Here is a 25,096-nt window from a genome sequence, read left to right on the forward strand (position 1 = left end):
GATCATAAGGGAAATGACAGAGGAATATTACTCTGGACAATGATTACACTTGGACAGTGATTACTCTGTTAGGAAAGGGTTGCTGGCAACCTACCTTCATCAAGCTCCAAGATCCTTAAACCATGGTTTACCAGCATTTCCAAATGATGCAAGTCCCGATCCCAATCTAGAAAGGAGCACAGATGGGAAGCGTTCCATGGTGTGCTGGGATCCCCTTCTCTAGGGAACTGAACCCTACGAGGGGGTCAGGTCCTGCTGCATGCCAGGATTGCCAAGCAGCAGAGAGGGCAGCTCAAGCCTCAGCAGGGCTCAGGCCCAGAGGCACAGCAATTACCTCCTGTGCCTGTGCCTGGCATTGCCTCCCTTCCTGCAGCAGAGGCTGGCATGGAAGCACTGCTTCCTCTGGGAAATGCTTCCATCTGCACAGGCTCTCCTTTAATTTTTGGAGAAAGGAAGAGGGACAGCTGGATCAAATGGAGCTGCTCCCCAGCGGGGAGGTGGCATCTTCAGGAGGCAAGGTTTGTCAAACTCATGGATAGGCTTCAGGAAATCAGATGGGCTTTGGGGTCTTTGCCTAGGGCCTTCCCTCCTGCAAACAGCTGCGCCTCCTGATCTGCTCAGAAATTGCAAAATCGCAGGGGATCTCGGGGTGCCAGGCACAGCGTGTCCAGATGTGCAGGCAAAGCCCCTGGCTGCTGAGACCCAGGGGAAGCATGAGAGAAATGCACCCACCTTGTCCTCCTGCCTGCTGCGTTTCCTTCAGCATTTGCCTCATGTGTTCAGATGGCTCATGGGATTCCTTGTGTCCTGTAGCTTTGTTCTTTCCCCTCGGAGGACCTTACAGCAACATAGTTCCATTTCCCAGGAATGGATCCCACAGGAGCAGGGCTCAGCCTGTGAGGTCAGCAGGGACACACTACTCACCCCTGCGATGGGAGCCAGACCTGCGTGCAGTAACCAGCAAAGGAGTCTGAAAAGTCCTCCCTGCAGACACACCTGAAACTCAACAGCCACAAAAGCTTCTGTCATCTCTGCCCCCATGGCTGAGCTTTGGGCACTGAGCTGGAAGCTCTCCCGGGGGAAAGGCCTTGGCCTACCCTCAGCATCTCTCAGACGGTCATTCACAGACATGGGTTTAGAAGCTGGATCGCCTTTATCATCAGGTTCAACTGCAAAGAAAGCCAGGACAGAACAGCTCCTGTGACCCTGCTGAAGATTCTCCTTCAGGCCCGAGTGGCAGTGAGGGCACCTGGGTGATTGGTGCCCTCCAAGGCACTTCCTCAGCTCTGCCTTCCTCTCTGGAGCAGGGGCAGGGGGACCTCATGCCTGCAGTGGCCCCACACTGGGATGGAAGGAGCCCCTTGCGGGGCAGTCGTGGCAGAAAGGACTCCCTGGAGCTGCCAGCAGCTCTAAAGCCAGCCCCGGGCAGGGCCGGGGCTTGGCAGTGGCAGCAGGAGCAGCTCAGGCTCCCTGGGGCTGGCAAAGGAGCTGTGAAAGGCTCAGCCCCAGGGCACAGCCCTGGGCCCAGCCCCTTCACTCTCTGCTCTTCTCAGCAGCTGCTACAGAGCCCATGGAAGGACACAGTGGCATTGCACATGGGAGGAAGTTTGAAAGCTAAATGCTCCTTCCTTCCACTGACAGTGATCCTGTGGGATCCCTCAGGACTGCAGAAGGGAGCAGGGCAAGATGTCCATATTTCTTCAGCCATGAGATTACGTTCAAGGACATGGAGGATGAGTGAGCTCTTGCCACATGGACATTGATTATCCTGTCAGGGAAAGCACACCAGAACTTGCCTCCAGCATTCTCCAACATTCTGAAGCTGTCATCCAACAGGGCATCTAGATAATGCAAGTTGGGATCCCAATCTGAAGGGAAGCAGAAATCAGAACCATTTCTGTGTGTGCTGGGATGCCCTCCTGCCTGAGAGAACACGGCACGGGTTGGGTAAGGCTGTGGGAGCCAGATGTGAATGGACATGGCCAAAGCTGCACAGGGGCCTGGGGAGCTCTGGGCTGGCTCCTGGTCACGCTCCAGCCTCTTTGCAGGCCCTTTGCAACATCCCTGGAGGGGTGGCTGGAGCAGCACAGGGCCCATCAGGACTCTCTCCCTCCCACAGGCAAAACCATCCCCAGCGCTTCCCGGGGAGCAGGGAGCACTGTCCCGGGAAAGGGCAGCCAGGCTGCCGGCTCACCTGCTCGCCGCGCTTGCAGCGGAGCAGCCTGGGCAGCCCTGGCAGGCAGGGCCACGGCCAGGAGCAGCAGGAGTAGGAGGCGCAGAGCAAGGGCCATGCTGCCTTGTCCTCCGCCAGTCCCGCAGCTCTTGCTGCCACCGCTGTCCCGACACCGCTGTCCCAACGTCAGCACCGCTGCTGCCACCGCTGCTGCTGCCGCAACAGTTGTGCTCAGGGACTGACTGCTGGCTCCTTGTGCTGCTGTGCAACCACGGGGCTCTGGCACCTCTGGCACCTCTGTGACCTCAGGGCCTGCTGTGAGCTCAGCCTGCTGTGACCCCAGAGCCCTGCTGTGACCTCATGGCCTTCGCTGTACCCCCAGAGTGTGCCTCCATCTCTATGAATGGACTGCCCTGACTGTAAATATATTGTTTCATCAAAGGTCCATTCTTCAGTGAAACCTTATTTTTTGCCTACTGACATTGCTGGTCAGGCTGTGTCCCTGGAGATGCTAAGAATTCTTACAGAATTCACAGAATGACCAGGTTGGAAGAGACCCTTTCCTGTCTCTCCTGAAGAGCTTGTAGCCATCCAGTGTAGTGCTCCAGCCATGTGAGGCATCCCACCACATTTCTGTGATGGCAATGACATCACAGCTCTGCTGCTGGACCATGGCCTCCAGCTCTTGCTGTTTGTTACCCATGCTGTGTGCACTGCTATCCATGCACCTCAGCTGGGCTGCTGATTTCATCCCTAACTCAGGCTTACCACCCTTGGGCCTGCTTCCAGACAGCCCAGCTGCATCCCGTTCCCTCTTCAAACTGAGTTTAAAGTCCTCTCAACAAGTTCTGCAAGCTCATGAGCTAAAATCCTTCTGCCCTTAACAGAGAGATGGAGCCCATCTGGTTCCAGCAGGCCAGGTGCCATAAAAGCTGCGCCATAATCAAAGAATCCAAAATTCTGCCAAGGACACCAACCCTTGAGCCTCTTGTTGATGATATGAGCTCTTCTATTGCTTTCACCATTCTTCTCAGCCACCAAAGGGACAGAGGAAAAAACTACTTGTGTCCCTGTCCTATCAACCACTTGTCCCTGTGCCCTAAAGTGACTTTCAATGGTCTTGACACTCCTCTTCTCAATCTCATCACTGCCAGCCTGGAGTTTCAACAGTGGATAATAATCAGAGGACTGAATGAGCCCAGGAAGTCCCTCAGGAATATCCTGCACCTGGGCCCCAGGGAGGCAGCAGACCTCTCTGTGGGGTGGGTCCAGTTGACATGGGGCCCTCTGTTCCCCTCAGAAGGGAATCACCCACCACGATTACCCGTCTTTCCTTTTTGATGTTAGAGGTGGCAATCCATGTTACAGATTAATCATAATTTGGAGGCTCTCTGGGCAGATAATTTTCTTCTTAATCATTTGGCTGACTCTCTAGATCCAGGGGCTCATACCTATTCTGAAGTGGCCCCTGGCTAGGGGACGGGGGTCGGGAGGAATTTTTATCATAACCTCCCCATGCAGGGACCATTTCCACTCCCCTTCATCTACCAGGTGTCCTTCTCTTGCCTGACAGTGTGCAGCATAGTGTCGGAACCCAGAGGATGTCTCTGGATGCCCTGGATGTCTCAAAGCCCTGGCAGGGGCTCAGAGACCCTGGCAGGAAGCCAAAGACACCTGGAAATTCAACCTTAATTCATAGAGCAAATTGCCAACCTTATATAAAGAATGACAGGCCACAAAACTTTAAGTAGCATAGTAGTAGGAATCACAGGGTGAAGGGAAAAACTTTGGAGCACTGTACAGGGGGGTTTTGTATGTTGTACAGGGGGGTTTGAAATTCTGTACGTGGGGGTCAGGAGTTCTAAGATAGAGGAATTTGGGCGTGCCCTGTCCTTCTTCTTTCTTCTCCTTGGCATCCATGTTCAGGATGATGTTGGCATGTGTGGATTGGTTCATAGAGAAGGTGCACTTGCCAACACGGGCAGAAATTATTGGAAATTAAAGGTAAATATCTAATACGTAGTTTTCACTATAAAAGAGACAACCGCCCCATGGACGGGAGAGAGTGCCCTTGGCTGTCTTGCTAATCAGACCTCGGCTGGACAGAGAGAAAAACTTTGTAGATAAGGAACAATAAACGCAACTCAAGACCGAAAAGCAAGATTCCAGACTCCTTCTTCGAGAGCGCGGCCTGCCCAAAATCACCTTTTCCCATGCTGGGGCAGAGACAACTGACAGCCGACCCCGGCAGCATAGGAGTCCTGTGACTCTTGCTGGGCCTCCCGTAAGGATGGAAGGGCTGAACTCCACCAATCTATTTCCCTTTTACTTTCCCTGATATTCCTCAGTCTTTAAACTTCCTCCCTAAGCTCGGCCACCAGTGAATGGAGATGATTCACCTGTTCACACCGCAGGCAGCTTTTCTCCACACTGCCCCCTGAAACCACTGCTAAGCTCAAACACTCTGCACAGGAATGGGTCAGGACAGACACATCCTTTTTGGAGGGTTCCATCTAGTTACATGCACTTGTACTAACTACAGTTTTCGATTGTGTAAAAACCACTACTACCAGAAACCCCAAAACCACCCAAACAACAGAAACACTGCAAACAACACACAGTAAACCTTCCTAGCAAGAAAACCTGCAACCCTGCCTGCTTGCCCTGCCTGTGCACACTGCCTCGTGAATTGTCCCTCAGAAACATGCCACGGCCCTGTTTGCCCACTCCTGTTTGCCACAAATCCTAGAGGCCTCTTTTAATCCGCCCGCTAACCAAGGAGGGAGGAAGCTGCACCCCATCCCTGTGTAACTCACAGGCTCTTGATGGCTTCCCTCTTTTCCTGGGCATGCCACTGGAGGAGGTCCAGGCCCAGATGGTCCCAGGCAAGGAAATGTCCCTCAGCCCAGGGACGCTCAGCATGGGCTGCCCCATCCTCCCCAGGGACCCGCCACTGGTAACAGCATCCCCTGCCTGGCTCCTGCCTGCCCACACCGTGGCCATCCCCAGCTGCCCCTGGGCACGGAGCTCAGCCAGTGCTGATCCTGGCTGGGCTTTGCTGCTGCTACCACCCGCACACTGGGGTGACAGCTCCATCTCTGTATTGCAAGGGAAGAGCTGGGCCAAGCCCTGCCCACCTTCAGTAGGGGCCAGAGAGCAGGGCCAGTGCCTTCAAGGGGAGAGGACCTTGTCTGGCTGGAGGCAGCATCTGCACAGCAACAAGCTGTTAAAGCAGCTGGCACAGGGACATCAGGCATGGGCATGGAGATGTGTGACGCAATTAGAGGTCCAGTTCTCCCTTAGGTGTTTGTCAGGACATATGAAGGGAGAAAGATAGAACTGTGAAAGAGGCCATGGCAAGTGACACAGTGAACAGAGTCTTGGCTATTCCTATGATGCACTGCTTGTGCCCATCCTGCAAGCAGAAAATCATTGGGATTCATCAAAGTGGAATCAGGGCATGTGTTCCTGTCTTGCTTTGAACCTCTACAAGATCTGTGGGGAGAGTGAGCCCGTGCTGTGCTGCACTGCTGAGCTGGCAGCACGCTGGATACGGGCAGGACGTCCTCTGTTTCCCCCAGAGCTGGGGCCTGCAGGCACCTTGCCGGCCCTTGGCACAGGCTGTGCCAGCCAACAAAGCCCAGCAGGCCGGGAGGAGAGCCCGGGGGCAGCGCAGCTGCTTGGGCAGTGGCTGCTGCCAGGGACACGGGCCAAAGCCATCCCTGAGCAGCCACTGCCACCCCTGGCCCTCCCTGCCCCGTGACAGCTCCCCCAGCCCCAGGGGACAGGCTCAGGCCCACTAAGGACACACTGGAGCCTTGCTCCCCTCCTCTGTCCTGTCCTCACCATGGGCACCCCATGCAGTCACTGCCAGGTTTCAGGAAGTGTCCCCCATGGAGGGACCCCAGCAGGACTGCTCAGAACCCCAGTGCCCTGAGCCTGCTTGGGATAATTCCCCTGAGCTATGCCGGTCTTGTCCAGGTTGTGTAAGACTAAACATTATGAATTAAAGGCAATTTTACATTTATTGCCAAACTGTCAGAAGATTCTAGGTTTCCCTGACTGTAAAGCTACTTTGTCAAACACAGAACTGTAGGAGGAAAGGGGAACAAATATCTGGTGTCTGTATTCTATGAAAAACTTTTCTCAATGTTACAAAGGAAAAATATATCTAAATGTTTTAAAATGAAAGACAAAGATAACATGAGGGTGCTGTTGGTCTGATGAGCCCCATGCCCAGCTGCTGCCTGCCCATGCCTGGCTGTGCCCAGACGAGCAGCTCCGCCAGTGCGGGTGGTAGCACACAGACACCTGAGCTGAAGCTGGGCTCAAGCCTGTGATAGATGAATAATGCGACAGTTGACTCTCACAATAAAGGAGAAATATCATGCATATTTGTTAAGAGAAGTTTTATATATAGATAGATATGTTTTACCCCTTGTTGTGTTGTTATCTTGGGATTACCTGAGTTTGAGACATTTAAGAGGGTCACCTTGCTACGACAGCAGCACCTGACCTCCAATCGAGATGTAAGGAAGTAAACTCCAGCACTGGACATCAAAGAAGGAGTCGATGGACAGAACTTTAAGAAGGGCAAAAGAGTTAAAAGGTGAAACCTCCATTGTGTGGATGAGAATGTGGTGGGAAAAATCCTCTACTCCCGGCACAGTAACATTGTCTTTATTCAGTGTCCTGTTGTATTTCTAATAAGGTTTTTAATAAACATCTAAAATTTTTACAAGTAAATATAACTTTTCGAATAATCCATTCCCTGGCTAGAGGGCTGCACCTCCTGTCCTGGATGGGCAGCCAGGCCAGTCCCTTCAGGGAGAGTCGGATCTGTTCTAGGCAGTGGTTGTAGCATACTTCCAGCTATGAGCTGGTAATACACCTGTGGAAGGGACAACGGATACTGGCACGGAGATGCACGATGACAGGCCAAGTTCCCCATGACTGAGGTATATGGCTGGACTAGGGAAGTTCCAGAGGTGCTCCTGTGGAGAGAGGAGGTGTCTGAGGCCCCAGCTGCCAGTGGCACACAGGGACCCTCCTGCACAGCAGGGCCCAGAGCTGGCAAGGCTCCCCAGCACGGCTGGAGCTGCTGGCACAGCTGGGCCCAGCTGGACAGCTGCCCCTCAAGGCCCCGGCCAGCAGGGCACGGCTCTGGGCAGGGTCCCTGGCCAGGAGCGGGCCCCAGAGCGCCTCTGCCTTTCAAGGGCAATCTCGGCCCTGCTCTTTCTCCTCCCCACCTCCCTCTGCCTCTGCCCCGTGCCCCTGGGGCTGCTCTTGGCCAGGCAGCCTCAGTGGGAGCCAGCACTGGCTGCAGCCCCAGCGGGGCCCCCAGGACAAGGCCCAGCAATTGAGAGGCCAGTGGAAGCACTGGGCAGCAGCAGAACCCTCAGCAGAGTTGTTTGGCGAACCATGGACTGGCCACAGCTCCAATGCAGCCTCATTGGGAATGGTTCCTGTCTACATTAGACTTTCAACAGAATCTCTTTCAGGGAAAGATGACCACTCACCATTTCTTCTTCCAGTTACACCAGATTTTGACACAGCACAACATGAGAATAAGGTCCAAAAACAGCAGGCCTGCCATTAAGCCTGCCCAGCAGCCTGTTCCAATATAGAAGCCCCTTCTGAGGCCCTTCTGGGCATCGGGAACACGTGTTGTGGTGCTGGCTGCATCTGTGGGAGCAATGGGGAGCATGAGCTCATGCTGTGCTGCACTGCTGAGCTGGCAGCACGGTGGATACGGGCAGGACGTTCTCTGTTTCCCCCAGAGCTGGGGCCTGCAGGCACCTTGCCGGCCCTTGGCACAGGCTGTGCCAGCCAACAAAGCCCAGCAGGCCGGGAGGAGAGCCCGGGGGCAGTGCAGCTGCTTGGGCAGTGGCTGCTGCCAGGGACACAGGCCAAAGCCATCCCTGAGCAGCCACTGCCAGCCCTGGCCCTCCCTGCCCCGTGACAGCTCCCCCAGCCACAGGGGACAGGCTCAGGCCCTGTCAGGACCCAGCCCAGCCCCTGCCCAGTCAGGAGCCAGGGCTGGCTCTGGCCCTGGGCTGGCGGCAGGGCACCCGCTCGGGGCTGCTCCTGTGCCTTGGGCCTCTGGGCACTCAGGGCCCGCTCCGCAGCAGCTGCAGCGCCAGGGACGTTGCTGCACCAGTCCCGTTTCCCCGGGGCTCTGAACCAGCTCCAGAGGCCTGGAAGCCGAGGCGCCTCCAGCTTTGGCTGCTGCCGGGCCGGGCAAGGGCAGGCCCTGGGGGAAGAGCTGCTGCCACACAGCCCCGGCCAGGGCTGAGCCTGGCACAGCAATTACCTGCTGTGCCTGTGCCCGTGTCTGCCATCGCCTTCCTCCCTGCAGCAGGGGCTGCCAATGAGCCCCTGCTTCCTTGGGGAAACACCTCCTTCAGCCCTGCCTTTTGGTCCATCACTTGAGAAACAAAAAAGCACAGTTGGATCAGATGGAACCATTCCCCATTCCTTTGCTGGCATCTTCAAGGCAGCATGCTTATCAAAAATTGGGAAAAGATTTACAAAGTATCTGGGCTTTTGTGTCTGGGCCAGGGCCCTCCCTTCCCCAGACAGCTGCCAGTGCTGAGCAGAAATCATGAGGGGATCGTGCAGGGCAAGAGGACACACGTGCATGGTTCTGTGCTGGCACCTGCAGCGCTGCCTCTGTGGCCAAGCTTTGGGCTCTTGTGCTGGCAACTCTTCCAGGGGAAAAGCCTTGACCTACCCTCAGCATCTCCCAGAGGCTCAGTCCTGGACGTGGGTTGGGAAGCCAGATCACTTTCACCAACCGGGTTAGCTGCAAAGAACGGCAGGACAGAAGAGCTGCTGTGACCCTGCTGAAGATTCTCCTTCAGGCCTGAGTGGCAGTGAGGGCACTTGGGTGACTGGTGCCCTCCAAAGCACTCCCTCAGCTCTGCCTCCCACTCAGGAGCAGGGGCAGGGGGACCTCGTGCCTGCAGTGGCCCCACACTGGGATGGAAGGGGCCCCTTGGGGGGCTGTGTGGGCAGAAAGGACTCCCTGGAGCTGCCAGCAGCTCTAAACCCAGACCCGGGCAGGGCCAGGGCTTGGCAGTGGCAGCAGGAGCAGCTCAGGCTCCTTGGGACTGGCAAAGGAGCTGCCAAAGGCTCAGCCCCGGGGCACAGCCCTGGGCCTGGCCCCTTCCCTCTCTGCTCTTCTCCCTGGCTGCACAGAGCACATGGAAGGACACACTGGCATTGCACACGGGAGGAAGATGGACAGATAAATGCTCCTTCCTCCCACTGCCAGCAATCCTGTGGGATCACTGTAGGGTACAAGAGTAGAAATTTGGAGGCTAGGATTTCCACAATTCATCAAACTTCAGATGATCTCAAGGGAAATGACAGAGGAATATTACTCTGGACAATGATTACACTTGGACAATGATTGCTCTGTTAGCAAAGTGTTGCTGAAAACCTACCATCACCAAGCTCCAACATCCTTAAACTGTGCTTTAACAGTGTTTCCCAGTGATGGAAGTCACGTTCCCAATCTAGAAAGGAGCAGAGATGGGAACTGTTCCATGCTGTGCTGGGATCCCCTTGTATAGGGAACCGAGCACTGCAAGGGGGTCAGGTAATGCTGTGTGCCTGCACTGCCAAGCAGCAGAGAGGGCAGCTGAAGCCTCAGCAGGGCTCAGGCCCAGAGGCACAGCAATTACCTCCTGGGCCTGTGCCTGGCATCACCTCCCTTCCTGCAGCAGAGGCTACCATGGAGCCACTGCTTCCTCTGGGAAACTCAGCCTTCAGCACAGGCTCTCCTTCCATGTCTGCAGAAAGGAAAAAGGACAGGTGAATTAGGTGGGGTTGTTTCCCAATGGGAATGTGGCATCCTCAGGAGGCAATGCTTGTCTAAGTAATGGATAAGATTCAGGAGAAAGACCAGGGCCCTCCCTCCTCCAAAGAGCTGCCCCTCCAGATGCGCTCACAGACTGGGAAAGTGCAGGGGATCTCAGGGTGGGCATGCCCCATGGTGCAGTTTGGGCTCCCTGGCAGCTGATGCCAAATGCCTTCCTGCAGAGGCTGGGCAGAAGCTGCAGCCAGGCCAGACTGGGAAACAGCCCTGCAGGGCGTGAAAGCAGCAGCAGCAGCAGTGGGGCAGCGAGGCTGCCATGGATCCCTTCCCACTGTGCCGGGCACGGCGTGTCCAGATGTGCAGCCAAAGCCCCTGGCTGCTGAGTCCCAGGGGAAGCATGAGGGAAATGCACCCACCACGTTGTCTCTCCAGGTCACTCCAGATCCTGTCCATCTGTTTGGATGCCTCCAGGGACTTGCTGTCTCCTCTAGGTTTGTTCCTCCCTCTCGGAGGACCTTAATAAAAGCATTTGCATTTCAGGTGAATGGATCCCACAGAACCAGGGCTCAGCCTGTGGGGTCAGCAAGCACACACTACTCACCCCTGCCATGGGAGCGGGGCTTGTGTGCAGCAACCAGGAAAGGAGCCTGAAAAGTCTTTCCTGCAGACACACCTGTAATTCAACAGCCACAGAAGCTCCTGTCACCTGCTTCCTGCCAGGTTCTCAATGATTATTCTTTTAGCAACATTGAAAACATACCTGCTGGAGGGTTAAGACCCTGGAAATCTTCATTAAGCCAAGCTGCTGAAGAAGCCTTCCTAGTATGCTCATCTAGAGGGGAGCACAGATCTGATCAGACCCATTTCCATGGTGTGCTGGGATTCCCCTCTCCCTTAGAGAACTGGGCACTGTAAGGGGGTCGAGTAAGGCCTTGGCTGCCAGATGTCAGTGGACAAGGCCAAAGCTGCACAGGGGCCTGGGGAGCTCTGGACTGGCTCTGGTCACGCTCCACCCTCTTTGCAGGCCCTGTGCAACATCCCTGGATGGGTGGCTGGAGGAGCCCAGGGACCATGAGGGCTCTCTCACTCCCACACAGGAAACCCTCCCTAAAGCCCTGGCCAAAACCATCCCCAGCGCTTCCCGGGGAGCAGGGAGCGCTGTCCCGGGAAAGGGCAGCCAGGCTGCCGGCTCACCTGCTCGCCGCGCTTGGAGTGTAGCAGCCTGGGCAGCCCTGGTAGACAGGGCCACGGCCAGGAGCAGCAGGAGGAAGAGGCGCAGAGCAAGGGCCATGGTGCCTTGCCCTCTGCCAGTCCCGCAGCTCTTGCTGCCACTGCTGTCCCGACACCGCTGTCCCAATGTCAGCACCGCTGCTGCCACCGCTGCTGCAGCCGCAACAGTTGTGCTCAGGGACTGACTGCTGGCTCCCTGTGCTGCTGTGCAACCACGGGGCTCTGGGACCTCTGTGATCTCAGAGCCTTCTGTGACCTCAAGGCCAGGGTGGAATTGTTTTTGGAGCTGGATCTGCCTTCTTCGGAAGGGAGCTCATCCTGCCCAGCTGCTCTGCCCAAGGGCTGTGACACAGTCCCAGCTCAGCTGATCTCACTGGTTGGGGCAGGAAGAGATGCAGAGCAGCCCTGCCGAGAAGGACTTGGTGTTGCAGCGAGATGAGAGGCTGGAGATGAGCCAGCCATGTGCATCCAAAGGAGAGTGCCCAGCAGGTTGAAGGAGGTGATTCCACCTCTCTGCTCAGGTAAGACCCTACTGGGAGTACTCTGGAAGGGGTTTTATAGTGATTTCTGTGAGCCATCAAGAAGTTTGATAACAAGATCCATGTTTACCCCTGAAAGAATTTCCTACCTATGTTTTTGACATGAAAACCAAGAAAGAAAGATAAATAAGAGAAACCTGCAACTCCCTATTCCATTGAGCATTTTGCTTGTCTCTCGTGACCAATGAATAAAGTGTAAACATAAGAGCTTTGTAAGAATGCAGAAAAAGCATGCAGGCTAGAATAAAAACAGGGTTTGAAGCCTTCTGGAAATGGAGTGTGTTGCTTTGTAGTGTCTCGGTCTCTACCACGACAGAGTACTGCATCCTGCTCTGGGTCCCCAAGGCAGGAAGGACATGGACATGTTGGATCTAGTCCAGAGGAGGGGCAAAATGCTCTGAGGGCTGGAGCCCTTCTGCTTTGGAGACAGGCTGGGAGAGCTGACAGTGTTCAGCCTGGAAGAGAGAAGACTCCAGGGACACCTGATTGCTGCCTTTCAGGGCCTTCTGAGCGCTTGTAAAGAGATGGGACAGAATTTTTAGTAGAGTCTTTTGTGACCAAACCGAGGGGGAATGGTTTTAATCTAAAAGATGGTAAATTCAGACTAGATGAAAGAAACACATTTTTTACACTGTTTGTTATGAAAACCTGGCACAGGTTGCCCAGAGAGCTGGACATCCATCCCTGCAGACATTCAAACTCCTGCTCAGAGCAACCTGACCTAGTTCAAGGTGTCCCTGCTCACTGCAGGCCATTGGGACAAGATGGCCTTTAAATGTCCCTTCCAAGCCAAGCCATTCTGTGCTCCTGTGCACCATCAAAGCAGTGCTGCATTAGTGCTGGGCTGATTATGCTGGCACCTGTATTTTGGTCGTTGTGCCATTTAGCAATTGGCCACGAGAGGATTGATGGGCTGGGCAGTGAAGTCTGCAAATAACAGTGTGCTCAAGGAGAAAAAGGAGAGCAACACGGCTTCCAGTTCAGATAAATGCCAGCATTTTGCTGCCCATTCCTGGTTAGAGAAATAAAGGAATGTCCTGAAAATCCCTTCATGTGGATTCATTATTGGCCGTATCAGTACTTGTGTTCTGTAAAACAGGTTAAGTTGTTACAGCTTCTTGCCACATTTATCCCTGGATAAAACCCAAATACTGCATTGCTCCTTGTCTACTTTCTTCCAAGTCAAGGCAAATTTTGTTCATTACTGTGTGGGACATATTCATGTGTTCACAAGCAAATTCCTCTTGCCACTCACACAATGGCAAGACTGCTTTGTTGATTTGCTCTAATCAGACTGTAATTAAGGCTACCTCTCACTAGAATTAAAGCTGATGCATTGGGAGGCAAAGTGTTGAGTCATTTCTCCTGGAATCTGGCACTGTAGAGAGTTGTTCTGTAAGTAAATGACATCCGAAGACAGGTGTAGTCTACCATACTTCTGGCATACTAGAAGTGAGAAAAAACCCTTTGAATCTGGATTTTATCCTTTCTTCTTTCTCCTCCTCCTCCTAGGAATTTTAATCTCTGAGGTCTAAGCTCTTCAGCTGCCTCACAAACATTGTTTTAATTCAGAGAGTCATCCATGCAGTGAGCCACAAATCAGGATCGTGGTGTGAACCTTGAAGCAATGTAGGTTTATAGCACTGAAAATAATAATCCAATACCCAGGTTAAGCTAAGCATTTCCCAAAAACTCCACATGTCCTCAGATATGTTTCAAAAGGAATCACCGTTATAGGTGGGAGTGGGCAGAAAGAGTGTCATCAAAATAAAAAATTCAGCTTTCTGAGATCTTTCTATTCCTATAAAAAGAGAGTCCAAGTTGTTCATGTATGGAACATTAACTAGGAAGTGAATGACAGATTGTGAAAATAATTACTTGGGGAATGAATAACCATAAATAATAACAAGTTTACATATAGGTAATAAGTAAACCATCATGCTAAGAAAAAAAACAGACCTGCAAAAATAAAAACCAATAAGGCTTTTTCATATGTCTGAATAGAAAAAAAAAATACTGAAAAGAATCAGAGATCCTCAAGGGCATTGCTATATATAGAAACTTCCAGCTATTCGGAAAAAAATGAAGGAAACTGTAGTGTGCAATAAACAGAGGTAACCTGGAATTTATTGGTGGATTTTTTGCAGAATTTCAGAGAGCAGACTGGAAAAGCATAGGGGTTGATCAGACCATGTGTGGGCATTTACAGCAGTCTGATGGATGTTTCTGGGACCAACTGCAGGAAGGAAAAGCAGCACACAATTCCTGGGACAATCTCTTTGCTGGCTGTGGACTTTTTGACAGCCTGTCCCCTGGGGCTGGGGGAGCTGTGACGGGGCAGGGAGGGCCAGGGGTGGCAGTGGCTGCTCAGGGATGGCTTTGGCCCGTGTCCCTGGCAGCAGCCACTGCCCAAGCAGCTGCGCTGCCCCCGGGCTCTCCTCCCGGCCTGCTGGGCTTTGTTGGCTGGCACAGCCTGTGCCAAGGGCCGGCAAGGTGCCTGCAGGCCCCAGCTCTGGGGGAAACAGAGAACGTCCTGCCCGTATCCACCGTGCTGCCAGCTCAGCAGTGCAGCACAGCACGGGCTCACGCTCCCCATCGCTCCCACAGATGCAGCCGGCACCACAACACGTGTTCCCAATGCCCAGAAGGGCCTCGGAAGGTGTTGCTATTTTTGGAACCCTCTGTTTGCATGGGATAAGGGCAAGTTTGGCTATCTGTTTCTGCCAGGAAATTATTTGAAGAGCTCATCCGAGCCTTGACTCAGAGCTTCTCCATTGCAGTTCATGTTGTAATAAATAGGTGTGATTCCTGCTGATAAAATTGTAAAGTAATCAATATTGATATAATAATTAATATTTGGAAACAGTAAAACCGTTAGAAGGTGTAATGCCAAGGAAGAAAGGGAGAGGAGGGGCTCCCCCCCTTCTCCTGCAGATGTTCAGAACAGGAAGAAGCAAGAGATAAGTATTACTGAATTTAGTTAGAAGAGAGGAAAGTTTGGTTGGACATCCAGGAAAATGTTAATTATAGGAGATTTATTGCTTTGATGCTAGAACATAGTATTGGCTTGTATGATATTAGCTTTGGCTTACATTATACCAGCTTGGTGCGCATGTGTAATCCAAAAGGTGAATCAAAGGACATCGAGGAAGTGGAGAGGCCTTCATCAGAGATGACCCCAAAGAACAGTGCAACCACCTAAAAAACGGTGGAGCATGCGTGGTAAAACTGATAATGAAGGTGGAGATACAAGTGTGACAAATTGAAAATGGGAGGAGATGGTGATGATGTACAGTGTAAAAAGGAGAATTTTAGGCTTGGCAATTTGTATGTGAGGGGACAGGGGTCAAGCCCTGCCCTCCGTACCCCCCGTGTACCCCGCACGGTTATTTTTCCTTATGCGCTATTATAAGAACCAAATTATCCCTTATCATAACCAAATTATATTGTCAATATTTTGAGTGGATTCAATTTCATATACTTTTCAGCTACTTCATTAAAATTGCTGCAACATTTAATTTGCTTGGTTTTCTTTCATGATACAGTAATTGGAGAAATATAACAAAATTTTTGACTGTAATTCAGTCCTAGCAGTCAGTTTTATACCCCTCCCCTTATTTTCTATTGTTATAGCATATTTTATTAGCAATGGGTTGCTCCTTTCCCCCCTGTGATGTTGGTTTTGCCCCACTTGTCCATCTCTCCAAAGACCTGCCCTTTTGTTCACTGTTCCTCCTCCCATTGCATGTCAGTCCCTCTCCAAGCCTGCCCCTTGCTCTAGAAACTTCCCTATCAATTTTGTATCCTTCGGAACCCCATTGGTTTGTTTAAGTTCTTCCCCTCCCCTGTAATCCCCAATTGGTTTAAACCTTGTATTCCCGGCCTGGTGTTCCACCCTCAGTTTCTCCCAATTGGCTAAAGATTGTATCCTGCCCTGGGACCCTGCCAAGTTTGTAGGTTGATGTATGCCTTTAATGCAGTGTTGGCCTGCCCCTGATGGTCTGTAGAATCACCTTTGGAAAACATAGAGCAGACCTTACCCTGTTCCTTGTCCCTACCCTCAGGGCAGTCCTACCCCCAAGGCAGTCCACCTGTGCCGAAGAGCAGCTGTGCCCTGCAGCCACAGCCCAGATTCGACAGTTTTCTGGGGGCGGCCCAGTCCCACTGTGGGTGTGGGCAGCTAGTGGGGCTGAAGACATCGGGCAGCACAGCACTTCCCAAATCAGCTCTTCTGTTGCAGTAGAGAGATGCAGCTGTGACCAGATTGTCCTGGTGGTAGCACCAGCAAAGCCCACCCGGCAGCAGCACTGCCTGAGCTCCATGCCCAGGAGCAGCCATGGATGGCCACGGTGTGGGCAGGCAGGAGCCAGGCAGGGGCTGCTGTGCCCAGCGGCGGGGCCCCGAGGGGATGGGGGAGCACATGCTGAGCGTCCCTGGGCTGAGGGCACATTTCCTTCTTTGGCATCAGCTGGGCCTGGACCTGAAGAGGCACAAAGGGATATTTTGAGGTCCCTGATGAGGGTTCCAGGAGTCCCGGATGTTTTAAATGAATTAGCTTTTTCTGATTAATACGGAGAATTTATTCCATAATTAAAATTCAGTCGTAGAAAATCTAGAAGCAAATATCAGATTGGCCCTGAACCAGGCTGACAGCGTCAGGTGAGACAGGTGGGGCATTTCTCTCCCCTGTGCATCACGAAGGGACAGCTCTCTCAAAGTCTTTTTTGTCCATTTCCAAGCTCCAAGCGGTGTGGAGGGCAGGAGTTTTTCTGCTTTCTTATGGTTGTTTTTATCCTTTTTGCATATTCATGTATTTTTTCCTTTCTTGCTGCAGCTCTTGCTGAGAGTTTCCCCAAAACTGGTAAAAAATTCACTTTGTTGGAGGAAAATCTCCTGCAATATGCATTCTAGGAGGCACACATTTATCTTATAGATGATGCAAATTGAATGCACATTGCTGAGGTTTGGTCAGAGAAATAATCTTCTGGAATCAGCATTTCTGGGGACGAATATTCAGGCTAGGATTTTGGTGCATGTTGATTGCCCTGAACCCTCCTTTGTTATGCTAGGATTTTCATTAGGCGAGATTACTGTAGTCTCAGCATGAATTTGTGCATACAATCTATCAGAATCCCTCCCTTTCTCTATTAATTTATTAAATTTGTACTTTTAGGATACACTTTGACAAAGCTTACTTATTTTCTAATTTTATGTTTAGTATTTATAAAACTTAACAACTATACTTTCATACTACTAGTCAGGGTCTAAAATTAACAGCTCTTCTCATAAGGTAGATTATTCCAAATCTTTAATTTCTTTTCTTTGGATTGTCAATTATATTTTTTTATATCAATGCATGTGCTTATTGTACTTTAGATATATTTTGACTCCATAGTCGTTTAAGGCTGGTAATATTTGTAAAATAAGTTTTTCATGTTTTCTTATGTTGCCTGCTAAAATGTGTCTTTATAACTGTCTCATGTTCTTGTTTTCTAATTCTTGAGCAATTTGCTTTATTCTACTCTCAGGATTTATTTCTTCTCTAGCTCTTCCAGAAGAAAAGGTTTTAATATATTGCTTACAAATTTTGCCATTTTCTTCTTTTTGCTCTATTTCACATTTTCTTTATTCCAGTGTCTTTTACTACTCATAGTGCACCTTCTGAATTTGTTAAAATTATAGCGTACTACACTAACTTGGGAGTGTGCATATGGCTCATTCTTTTTGGGCTTGGATGACTGATACAGTGACAATAATCCTCTGCAGTTTTAACACTCTAGCTCTCTCAAAGCCCCTTTGGGTTGCAGCCAAAGGGCCAAGATGTGTATCTTCTTGGTAGCAGAGCTTACACCTTGGGATCTAGTCACTGGTGTCATTCGTCTCATTCTCAGTATTTACTTCATAAGATTTATAAGAGCCTTTTAAATTGTTTTTCAGGATTTAGGATAGCATCTGCTTATTTCTAATTATTATAATTTTATTTCTTTGACATTTTAGCTCTAAAGTTGTAATTAGTCTGTACACTTCTCTTTCTTTCAGCTATACTTGGCTTTTTTCCTTTATTTTAATTTGATCCTTATTAAATATCTAACGGCTTTTGTTATATCCTGTCTGATTTAATGTTACTTTTAGTGTTTCTTGGAACTTAAATCTGGTTTGTATCTTATATACTTATTTTTTTTTCCGATTTTTCACGAATCATATTATTGTTCTAATATATTCTTTACAGTGTTTCATTAGCTTTTACTTCTATTAATTTTGTCTGTTATAACAAAAGCACTAAAATATTTTATTTTTTGAAATAAATTTGCATATCACACCTTAAATATTCAGTTCACTTAAAACAACTTCATGAATAATACAGTTTAAAATAAAATATTTTACTTCTCATAACAATGGGTTTTACAGCTTACAAGCTTAGGTATTAACATGCATCAGTCTATTTTACTTCAAGGAGTAGTGGTGACTTTTTAGTGAGGTTTGGCTGGTGTTTCTGCTGGTGGATTTACAGGTCTTCTGTCCTGCCTTTCTTTGCAGCTGAACCTGCTGGTGAAGGTGGTGCAGCTTCCCAAGCCACGTCCAGGACTGAGGCTCTGGGAGAGGCTGAGGGTAGGTCAAGGACTTTCCTCCCTGGGAGAGCTGCCAGCTCAGAGCCCAAAGCTGGGCCAGGGGGGCATCGCTGCAGGTGCCAGCACAGAACCATGCACGTGTGTGCCCTCGCCCTGCGTGATTCCCTCACCGCTGCTGCGGCTCAGTGGTGCCCGTGCAGATCAGCAGAGATGGCAGAAGCTTCTGTGGCTGTTGAGTTACAGGTGTGTCTGCAGGGAGGACTTCTCCAGCTCCTTTGCTGATTCCTACACAGAAGCCTGCCTCCCATCGCAGGGGTGAGTAGTGTGTCCCTGCTGACCCCACAGGCTGAGCCTTGCTTTTGTAGGATCCATTCCTGGGAAATGGAATTCTGTTACTCTAAGGTCCTCCGAGGGGGAAGGACCAAGCTACAGGACACCCGAAACCCCTTGATGCATCCGAAAACATGAGGCAAATGCTGAAGGAAATGCAGCAGGCAGGAGAAGGTGGGTGCATTTCCCACATGCTTCCCCTGGGTCTCAGCATCTGGCGGCTTTGGCTGCACATCTGGACACGCCGTGCCTGGCACAGCGGGAAAGGATCCATGGCAGCCTCGCTGCCCCGCTGCTGCTTTCACGCCCTGCAGGGCTGTTTCCCAGCCTGGCCTGGCTGCAGCTTCTGCCCAGCCCCTGCAGGAAGGCATTTGGCATCAGCTGACAGGCCGCCTAATTGCACCACAGGCCTGAGATCCCCTGCAATTTTCCAGTCGCCGGGTAGAATAGAAAGGGCACCAGTTTGGAGAAGGGAGGGCCCTGGCCTTCCCAAAATGTTTATAGGGATTTCCTGATTCTTAGCCATGTCTTTGACAAGCATTCCCTCCTGAAGACGCCACCTCCCCAGTGGGGAACAGCCCCACCTGATCCAGCTGTCCCTCTTCCTTTCTCCAGAAGTGGATGCAGAGGCTGAACATAAGGCGGCATTTCCCAGAGGAAGCAGTGGTTCCGTGCCAGCCTCAGCTCCAGGAAGGGAGGCCATGCCAGGCACAGACACAGGAGGTAATTGCTGTGCCTCTGGGCCTGAGCCCGGCTGAGGCATGAGCTGCCCTCTCTGCTGCTTGGCAGTGCAAGGACAGCCTGGACTAGAGCGGCACAGCCCAGGGAATTGTTGCGAGCAGGCTCAAGGCACTGAGCAGTCCTGCTGGGGTCCCTCCATGGGAGACATGTCCTGAAACCTGGGAGTGACTGCACGGGGTGCCCATAGTGGGGAAAGGACGGAGGGGGAGAGCAAGGCTCCAGTGTGTCCTGAGAGGGCCTGGCTGTTTGCCCTTGGGATCTGGGAGCTGTCCCAGCAGAAGGAGGGCAGGAGGGAGTGTAGGAGGGAGGGACGGATACCTGTTTCACTGCCTGCTGCAGTTTTCCCCAGGATTTTAGAGAGGATTTCCTCTGTGTCTGAGGGAGAGAACCCGGGGGCCCTGCGCTGCTCCAGCCACCCCTCCCAGGGATGTTGCTGAGGGCAGGGAAAGAGTGTGGAGAGTGACCAGGAGGCAGCCCAGAGCACCCCAGGCCCCTGTGCACCTTTGGCCATGTCTATTCCCATCCGGCTCCCACGGCCTTAGCCGACTGCCTTGCAGTGCCCAGTTCCCTGTGGCAGAAGGGGATCCCAGCACACCCTGGAATGTGTTCTCATCTGTGCTCCGTTCTAGCTGAGGTTGCTGGGAAGGCTTCTCCATCAGCTTGGATGAATAAAGTTTTGAAGCCCTTGGAGCCTCCTGCAGGTATGTTCTCAGCGTGCCACCAAGGAAGAATTGTAGACTAGCGGGCAGGAACCAGGTGACAGAAGCTGTTGTGGCTGTTGTGTTACAGTTGTGTCTGCAGGGAGGACTTCTCCAGCTTCTCCAGCTCCTACCTTGGATGCTATACGCAAGCCCAGCTCCCATCACAGTGGTGAGTAGTGTGTCCCTGCTGACCTCAAAGGCTGAGACTTGCTTTTGTAGGATCCATTCCTGGGAAATGGAAATATTTTTCTCTAAGGTACTCCAGCAGGGAAAGTGCAAGATACAACAGATAAGATGTCCCTGGAACCATCCAAACAGATGAGGCAAGAGCTGAAGGAACCCCTGCAGAGAAGAGAAGGTGGGTGCATTTCCCTCATGCTTCCCCTGGGAGTCAGCAGCCGGGGGCTTTGGCTGCACATCTGGACACGCCGTGCCTGGCACAGCAGGAAGGGATCCATGGCAGCCTCGCTGCCCCGCTGCTGCTTTCACGCCCTGCAGGGCTGTTTCCCAGCCTGGCCTGGCTGCAGCTTCTACCCAGCCTCTGCAGGAAGGCATTGGGCATCAGCTGACAGGCAGCCCAAACTGTAACACACCCTGAGATCCCCCACTATATCCAGCCCTGCAGATTACGAAAAGGGTGGCTGTTTGGAGGTGGAAGTGCTCTCATCATGCCACCATAACCTGGCCATTTTCCTGCTCCATAAATTTCACAAATATTACCTCTGATGCCACCGCCCAAGTGGGAAACAGCTTCATCTGATGTAGCTGTCTCCCTTCTTTTGTCAAGAGATGGGCATAGTGCTTCAGTGGAAGGTGGCATTTCTTGAAGGAAGCACTCCATCTTCGGTGCCAGCCCCTGCTGCAGGAAGGAAGGCGATGGCAGACACGGGCACAGGCACAGCAGGTAATTGCTGTGCCGGGCTCAGCCCTGGCCGGGGCTGTGTGGCAGCAGCTCTTCCCCCAGGGCCTGCCCTTGCCCAGCCCGGCAGCAGCCAAAGCTGGAGGCGCCTCGGCTTCCAGGCCTCTGGAGCTCGTTCAGAGCCCCGGGGAAACGGGACTGCTGCAGCAACGTCCCTGGCGCTGCAGCTGCTGCAGAGCTGGCCCTGAGTGCCCAGAGGCCCAAGGCACAGGAGCAGCCCCGAGCGGGAGCCCTGCCGCCAGCCCAGGGCCAGAGCCAGCCCTGGCACACAATGGAAACAGTTCTCATCTTGGTTTGCTTCCAGACTGGGATGCTGGGACAGTTCCTCCATTAGCCTGGCACTCTGAAGTTGTGATGCCCTCCGAGCATTCGGCAGGTATGTTCTCACTGTCCCACCAAGGCGTAATGTTTGACTGACTGGTAAGAAGCAGGTGACAGAAGCTTCTGTGGCTGTTGTGTTACAGATGTGTCTGCAGGGACGACTTCACCAACTCCTACCTTGGATGCTGCACAAAAGGCCAGCTCCCATGGCAGGGGTGAGTAGTGTGTCCCTGCTGACCCCAAAGGCTGAGCCCTGCTTTTGTGGGGTCCATTGCTGGGAAATGGAACTACTTTCTCTTAAGGTCCTCCGACAGGAGAGACCAAAGACATGGCAGGCAAGAAATTCCAGGACCCATTAGAAATCATGTGGCAAATGCTGAAGGAATGTCTGCAGAGGAGGCAAGGTGGGTGCATTTCCCTCATGCTTCCCCTGGCACACAGGAGCCGGGGGCTTTGGCTGCACATCTGGACACTCCGTGCCTGGCACAGCAGGAAGGGATCCATGGTAGCCTCGCTGCCCCGCTGCTGCTTTCACGCCCTGCAGGGCGGTTTCCCAGCCTGGCCTGGCTGCAGCTTCTGCCCAGCCTCTGCAGGAAGGCATTTGGCATCAGCTGACAGACAGCCCCAATTGCACCACAGTCCATGCCCACCCTCAGATCCCCTGCAAATTCCTTCTGTCCAGGCAGATCAGATGTTGGGGCTGTTTCTGGAAGGAAGCAGTCTTGGGTTGTCCCAATATCCTGGGTGTTTTCTGATCCTTATCCATTCCTTTCACAAGTGATGCCTCACCTTCCCCATTCCCAGTGAGGAATGTTTCCATCTGATCCAGCTGTCTCTTTTCCATTCTCCAGAAATGAAACGAGAGCCTGTGCAGAAGGAAGCATTTGCCGGAGGAAGCAGTGGTTGCATGCCAGCCTCAGCTCCAGGAAGGGAGGCCATGCCAGGCACAGGCACAGGAGGTAATTGCTGTGCCTCTGGGCCTGAGCCCTGCTGAGGCTTGAGCTGCCCTCTCTGCTGCTTGGCAGTGCGGGCACAGCCTGGACTAGAGCGGCACAGCTCAGGGGAATTATCCCGAGCAGGCTCAAGGCACTCGGGTAACTGAGCAGCTCTGCTGGGGTCCCTCCATGGGAGACACGTCCTGAAACCTGGCAGTGACTGCACGGGGTGCCCACGGTGGGGAAAGGACAGAGGGGGAGAGCAAGGCTCCAGTGTGTCCTGAGAGGGCCTGGCTGTTTGCCCTTGGGATCTGGGAGCTGTCCCAGCAGAAGGAGGGCAGGAGGGAGTGTAGGAGGGAGGGATGGATAGCTGTGGCACTGCCTGCTGCAGTTACCCCAGGGCTTTAGGGAGGATTTTCTGTGAGTTTGAGGGAGAGAGCCCCAGGGCCCTGGGCTACTCCAGCCACCCCTCCCAGGGATGTTGCTGAGGGCAGGGAAAGAGTGTGGAGAGTGATCAGGAGCCAGCCCAGAGCTCCCCAGGCCCCTGTGCAGCTTTGGCCATGTCCATTCCCATCTGGGTCCCATAACCTTACCCGACCCCCTTGCAGTGCCCTTTTCCCTGTAGCATTAGGGGTTCCCAGCATGCCACAGATATGGTTGTGATCTCTGCTCCCTTTTAGACTGGAATCGTGACATGGGTTTTCAGGAAGTCCTGATGAAGGATGGTTTGAAGTTCCTGGAGGATGCTGGAGGCAAGTTTTCATTCTGCCTTTCCTGAGTGAATAATCAGGATCAATGCAACAAAAGCTCATTTATAGACCCTTTCCCTTAACATTATGTAAAGGCTGAAGGATTCTGAGAATCTTTCCCTGCTCCCTTCTGGAGGCCTGAGGAATCCCACAGGATCGCTGTCAGTGGGAGGAAGGAGCATTGATCTTTCAGTCCTCCTCCCGTGTGCTGTGCCAGTGTGTCCTTCCGTGTGCTCTGTGCAGTCAAAGAGAAGAGCAGAGAGGGAAGGGGCCGGGCCCAGGGCTGTGCCCTGGGGCTGAGCCTTGTGGGCAGCCTGAGGATCTCCTGCAGTGCCACAGGAGCTCTTCTGTCCTGCCTTTCTTTGCAGATGAACCTTCCGGTGAAGGTCCCACATCCAGGACGGAGCCTCCGGGAGATGCTGAGGGTAGGTCAAGGCCTTTCCCCTGGGAGAGCTTCCAGCTCAGAGCCCAAAGCTGGGCCAGGGAGGCATCGCTGCAGGTGCCAGCACAGAACCATGCACGCGTGTGCCCGCACCCTGCACGATCCCCTCACCGCTGCTGCGGCTCAGTGGTGCCCATGCAGATCAGCAGAGATGGCAGAAGCGTCTGTGGCTGTTGAGTTACAGGTGTGTCTGCCGGGAGGACTTCTCCAGGTCCAGGGCTGGATGCTTGGCCCCAACCCAGCTCCCATGGCAGGGGTGAGTAGTGTGTCGCTTCTGACCTCACAGGCTGAGCCCTGCTTTTGTGGGATCCATTCCTGGGAAATGGAACTACTTTCTCTTAAGGTCCTGCAAAAGGAAAGACCCAAGATACTGCAGCCAAAACATCTCATGAGGCAGATGAATTCCTGAGACAAACACAGAAGCAAGCACCCCGAGGACAAGGTGGGTGCGTTTCCCTCATGCTTCCCCTGGGACTCAGCAGCTGGGGGCTTTGGCTGCACATCTGGACACGCCGTGCCCGGCACAGCAGGAAGGGATCCATGGCAGCCTCGCTGCCCCGCTGCTGCTTTCACGCCCTGCAGGGCTGTTTCCCAGCCTGGCCTTGCTGCAATTCCTCCCCAGCCTCTGCAGGATGGAATTTGGCATTAGCTGATAGGGTGCCCCAACTGTACCGTGGGCCTGAGATCCCCTGCCATTTCCCAGTCTCTGAGAAGATCAGGAGGTGCAGCTGTTTGCTCATGGGAGTGCACTGGCCCAGCCCCAGTTACCTGGGCTTTTTCCTGATCTTTACCTGTGACTTAGACAAGCATTGCCTCATGAAGGTGCCACCTCCCCAGTGGGGAATATTTCCATTTGATCCAGTTGTCCCTTTTTTCCTTTTTCAAGTGATGGACCAAAAGGCTGTTCAGGAGGAGGAACACTCAGGGAGAAGCAGTGGCTCATTGGCAGCCATAGCTGCAGGAAGGAAGGTGATGGCAGAGACGGGCACAGGCACAGCAGGTAATTGCTGTGCCGGGCTCAGCCGTGGCCGGGGCTGTGTGGCAGCAGCTCTTCCCCCAGGGCCTGCCCTTGCCCGGCCCGGCAGCAGCCAAAGCTGGAGGCGCCTCGGCTTCCAGGCCTCTGGAGCTGGTTCAGAGCCCCGGGGAAATGGGACTGGTGCAGCAACGTCCCTGGCGCTGCAGCTGCTGCGGAGCTGGCCCTGAGTGCCCAGAGGCCCAAGGCACAGGAGCAGCCCCGAGCGGGGGGCTGCAGCCAGAGCTGGCTCCCGACTGAGGCTGCCTGGCCAAGAGCAGCCCCAGGGGCACAGGACAGAGGCAGAGGGAGGTGGGGAGGAGAAAGAGCAGGGCCGAGGTTGCCCTTGAAAGGCAGAGGCGCTGTGGGGCCCGCTCCTGGCCAGGGATCCTGCCCAGAGCCGTGCCCTGCTGGCCAGGGCCTTGAGGGGCAGCTGTCCAGCTGGGCCCGGCTGTGCCAGCAGCTCCAGCCATGCTGGGGAGCCTTGCCAGCTCTGGGCCCTGCTGTGCAGGAGGGTCCCTGTGTGCCACTGGCAGCTGGGGCCTCAGCCACCTCCTCTCTGCACAGGAGCACCTCTCCCACTTCACAAGACCGGCCTAATACCTCAGCCATG

At 53.0% G+C, this 25,096-nt stretch overlaps 1 long non-coding RNA gene across 1 annotated transcript; it reads left to right on the top strand.

Moving 5' to 3' along the window:
- The first annotated feature begins 23,353 nt into the window (after window positions 1-23,353).
- LOC135307466 (uncharacterized) lies at window positions 23,354-24,460 on the top strand. Its single transcript, XR_010368187.1, has 4 exons — window positions 23,354-23,454; window positions 23,656-23,727; window positions 23,815-23,913; window positions 24,358-24,460. It is a non-coding gene; the product is annotated as an uncharacterized LOC135307466 (long non-coding RNA).
- Window positions 24,461-25,096: the final 636 nt, after the last annotated feature.

This window comes from Passer domesticus, chromosome 9 (genome assembly GCF_036417665.1).
Source record: "Passer domesticus isolate bPasDom1 chromosome 9, bPasDom1.hap1, whole genome shotgun sequence".
Taxonomy (NCBI): Eukaryota; Metazoa; Chordata; class Aves; order Passeriformes; family Passeridae; genus Passer; species Passer domesticus.